This window comes from Magnolia sinica, chromosome 1 (assembly GCF_029962835.1).
Source record: "Magnolia sinica isolate HGM2019 chromosome 1, MsV1, whole genome shotgun sequence".
NCBI lineage: Eukaryota > Viridiplantae > Streptophyta > Magnoliopsida > Magnoliales > Magnoliaceae > Magnolia > Magnolia sinica.
The window spans coordinates 99,421,988-99,427,188 of record NC_080573.1 but is presented as its reverse complement, the minus strand read 5'-3'; positions in this window follow the sequence as shown (position 1 = coordinate 99,427,188).

The following is a 5,201-nucleotide window of genomic DNA, read 5'->3' as shown; positions in this document are numbered from 1 at the left end:
TATAGTTTTAGGATAGAGATGAAAGTCTTTACTAATAATTATTTTAAAAGGATTTTGCTAATGTGTCAGCTTTGCGAGGGCCTAAGCATAGTCCCAAGAACACTTAAATGGCACATGGGGTGATCTATTGTGTACCCGAATCATCCATTCATTCACATGATTAGGAGCAGGCCAAGGTTCAAAAATCATGCCAATTGGGTGATCTAATAAATAGATCTCATTTTATATTTCTTATGATTCGTAAGTATACTTTGATTTGATGGTTCTAACAATGTTATTTATGGATCATAAAAAATAGGAAGTTATAGCAAATTGGCCCCATTCAAAGGTTAGGATAATTTAATCGACCTAGTTCTCACACCACGGCTTGCTCCCAATTATATTAAAGAATGAATGGCTCAAATCAATGATAAGTTACCTTATGTGTTGTTTAAAACGTCCACATGAAAGTGAGGAGTGCGGATCCTCTGCCTCCCGGAGGCAGGAACTCCCTGCCTCCAGCGTTTTCATTGGTCAACGTCATTATAAGTGCCACATCATCAGATTTTTTAAATATATTAAAAAATTACATTTAATGAAAAGTATAACGGAGACGTTAACGGAAGCGGTTTGCGTGCTGAGTAACTCAGCAGGGTAGGCGTACTGAGTAAAGTCTGTGGAGCCCACCGTCGTCATTCGTGCATGGTATCAACTCCATCCATCTCTTTTATCATCTAATTTTAGGGTTTTACAACAAAAATTAATCATATTCAAAGATCAAGTGGACCACACCACCTGAAACAGTGTGAATTGAATTCTACCGTTGAAAAGTTATTGGGGCCCACAGAAGTTTTATATCAAGATGATATTTGTTTTTTCCATTCATCCATGTCTTTGTGATCTTATGAACAGTTTCGATGAAAAATAAACATCATTGGGGGCTTAGAAACATTTCGATAGTGAAAATCAATACTTCCACTGTTTCATTTGGTATGGTCTACTTGAGCTTTTGATATACTTCAGTTTTGGGCTCAACCCCTAAAACGATCTGAAAAAAATGCATGGACGGCGTGGATAAACCACATGAATTTACAATGGGCCCAACAGAGTTTACTCAGTACAATAAGACTAGTACGCAATCTGATTTCACTCAAAGCCTTTTGCAGTAAGATCGTGCGCAAGGATTCCGGATGGGCCCACTATGATGTTTGTAATAAATCCAACCCATTCATCCATTTTTAGATATTATTTTAGGACATAATACCAAAACTAAGGTGTATACAAAACTCAAATGGGCCACACGAGAGGAAACAGTGGGGATTTAGTGTCCACCGTTTAAATATTTACATGGCCACAAAAGTTTTGCATCGGTCTAATATTTTGGTGTTTTCACTTCATCCTAGTAAAAATGACCTTATAAATATTTGGATGGCATATAAACATCAAGACACCTAGGAAGGCTTCAACTGTAGGAATTTCTTTCTCCACTGTTTCATCTTGTATGGCCCAGTTGAGTTTTTGATCATCCTAATTTTTGGTTACATGTCTTAAAATGAGCTCTAAAAATGAATGAATAGATTGGAATTCTTATAAACATCATGGTGGACCCCACCATACATCCTAGTACTGAAACTTCATGCAAAAGGCTTTCCTCGGTGAATTCGTGTCCACGGTTTCCATTGGAAACGGACTGGCTACTCCCCTGCCACTTGGTATATGTGGGCCCACCATGATGTATGTGTTTCACGCATGCCGTCCATTTATTTTTCTAGATCATTTTATGATCTGAGACCAAAAATGAGGTATAACCCAATCTTAAGTGGACCACATTACATAAAATAGTGTTGAATGAACGTTGACCATTAAAAACTTTTTGGGGGCGATAAAAGTTTTGGATCAAGATTTTCCCTTCATCTGGGTCTTTATGACCAAACCAACAAATTGGATGTCAAATAAACAGTACGATGGGCCTTAGGAGGACTTTAATGATGGATATCCAATCACCATTATTTTCCCGTGGTGTGGTCCATATGAGATTTATATCCCTCTCATTTTTGGGCTCAACTCCTAAAATTATATGTAAAAATAGATTAATGAAATGGATGAAACACATATATCATGGTGGGGCCCACAGATTACCGACCAACACCACCACCGAATTGGTGGTGGGGGGAGTAGCCAATCCGCTTTCATTTCCATTTGGGATTCAGTGCCACATTAAGCAGTGAGACTCGCTACTGAAGTGATGTCACCTATTGGATGTCAAATAAACAGTACGGTGGGCCTTAGGAGGACTTTAATGATGGATATCCAATCACCATTGTTTTCCCGTGGTGTGGTCCATATGAGATTTATATCCCTCTCATTTTTGGGGTCAACTCCTAAAATTATATGTAAAAATAGATTAATGGAATGGATGAAACACATACATCATGGTGGGGCCCACAGATAACCGACCACCACCACCACCGAACTGGTGGTGGGGGGAGTAGCCAATCTGCTTTCATTTCCATTTTGGATTCAGTGCCACATTGAGCAGTGAGACTCGCTACTAAAGTGATGTCACCTATTTATATGGGTCCCACTATGATGTATGTTTTGTATCCACACCGTCCATCCGCTTGGAGAGATCATTTTAGGGCATGAGCCAAAGAACGAATCAGATCCAAAACTCGAGTGGACACCACCACAGAAAACAGTGGAGAGAGTTACGCCCACCATTTATTACGACTGAATCCAATCCAAACCTCGTCACTTTGTCTACTGAACCCCGTCACTTTGTACTGCAACCCCGTCACTTTATCTACTGAACCCTATCACTTAGTGTTGCAACCTCGTCACTTTGTCTAGTGAACCCCGTCACTTTGTACTGCAACCCCATTACCTTGTCTACTGAACTCCGTCACTTTGTACTGCAACATCGTCACTTTGTCTACTGTACCCCGTCACTTTGTGCAACAACCTCGTCACTATCTACTGTATCCCGTCACGTTGTCTATTGAACCCCGTCACTTTGTACTGCAACCTCGTCACTTTGTCTACTGTACCTCGTCATTTTGTACTATAACCCTTTCACTTTATCTACTGTACCCCGTCACTTTGTCTATTGAACCCCATCACTTTGTACTGCAACCCCGTCACTCTATCTACTGAATCCTGTCACTTAGTGTTGCAACCTCGTCACTTTGTCTAGTGAACCCCGTCACTTCGTACTGCAACCTCGTCACTTTGTCTACTGAACCCCATCACTTTGTACTACAACCCCGTCACTTTGTGTACTGCAACCCTGTCACTTTGTCTACTAAATCCCATCACTTTGTCTACCGTACTCCGTCACTTTGTACTACAACCCTGTCACTTTGTCTACTAAACCCCATCACTTTGTACTGCAACCCCGTCACTTTACAAAGTGACGGGGTTGCAGTACAAAGTGACGGGGTTGCAGTACAAAATGATGGGGTTCAGTAGACAAAGTGACAGGGTTGCAGTACAAAGTGACGGGGTTCAGTAGACAAAGTGATAGGGTTACAGTATAAAGTGACGAGGTATAGTAGATAAAGTGACGGAGTTACAATACAAAGTGACGGGGTTCAATAGACAAAGTGACAGGATTGCAATACAAAGTGATGGTGTACAGTAGACAAAGTGATGGGGTTGCAGTACAAAGTGATGGGGTTCAGTAGACAAAGTGACGGGGTTAGAGTACAAAGTGACGGGGTTCACTAGACAAAGTGACGAGGTTGCAGTACAAAGTCACGAGGTATAGTAGACAAAGTGACGACGTTGTAGCACAAAGTGATGGGGTACAGTAGACAAAGTGACGAAGTTCAGTAGACAAAGTAACAGGGTTGCAGTACAAAGTGATGGGGTTCAGTAGACAAAGTGACGGGGTTCAATAGACAAAATGATGAGGTTTCAACACTAAGTGACAGGGTTCAATAGATAAAATGACGGGGTTGTAGTACAAAGTGATGGGGTTCAGTAGACAAAATGACGAGGTTTGGATTGGATTCAGCCGTAATAAATGGTGGGCGTGACTTTCTCCACTATTTTCTATGGTGGTGTCCACTCAAGTTTTGGATCTGATTCATTCTTTAACTCATGCCCTAAACTGATCTCTCCAAATGGATGGACGGTGTGGATACAATACATACATCATAGTGGGACCCATATAAATAGGTGACATCACTTCAGTAGCGAGTCTCACTGCTCAATGTGGCACTGAATTCCAAATGGAAATGAAAGCGGATTGACTACTCCCCCCGCCACCAGCCCGGTGGTGGTGGTGGTCTGTACTCTGTGGGCCCCACCATGATGTATGTGTTTCATCCATTCTGTTAATCTATTTTTACATATAATTTTAGGGGTTGACCCCAAAAATGAGAGGGATATAAATCTCATATAGACCACACCACAGGAAAACAATGGTGATTGGATATCCATCATTAAAGTCCTCTTAAGGCCCACCGTACTGTTTATTTGACATCCAACCTGTTGGTTTGGTCATAAAGACCTAGATGAAGGGAAAAGCTTGATCCAAAACTTTTATGGCCCCCAAAAAGTTTTTAATGGTCAACGTTCATTCAACACTATTTTATGTAATGTGGTCCACTAGAGATTGGGTTATACCTCATTTTTGGTCTCAGCTTATAAAACGATCTAGAAAAATAAATGGACGGCATGGATGAAACACATACATCATGGTGGGCCCACATAGTACCGAGTGGCAGGGGAGTAGCCAGTCCGTTTCCAATGGAAACCGTGGATGCGGATTCACCGGGGAAAGCCTTTTGCATGAAGTTCCAGTACTGGGATGTATGGTGGGGTCCACCATGATGTTTATAAGAATTCCAATCCATTCATCCATTTTTAGAGCTCATTTTAAGACATGTAACCAAAAATTAGGATGATCAAAAACTCAACTGGGCCATACAAGATGAAACAGTGGAGAAAGAAATTCTTACAGTTGAAGCCTTCCTAGGCGTCTTAATGTTTATATGCCATCCATGCTATTTATATGGTCATTTTTACTAGGATGAAGTGAAAACACCAAAATATTAGACTGATGCAAAACTTTTATGGCCATATAAATATTTCAACGGTGGACACTAAATCTCCACCGTTTCCTCTCGTGTGGCCCATTTGAGTTTTGTATACACCTTAGTTTTGGTATTATGTCCTAAAATGATATCTAAAAATGGATGAACGGGTTAGATTTATCA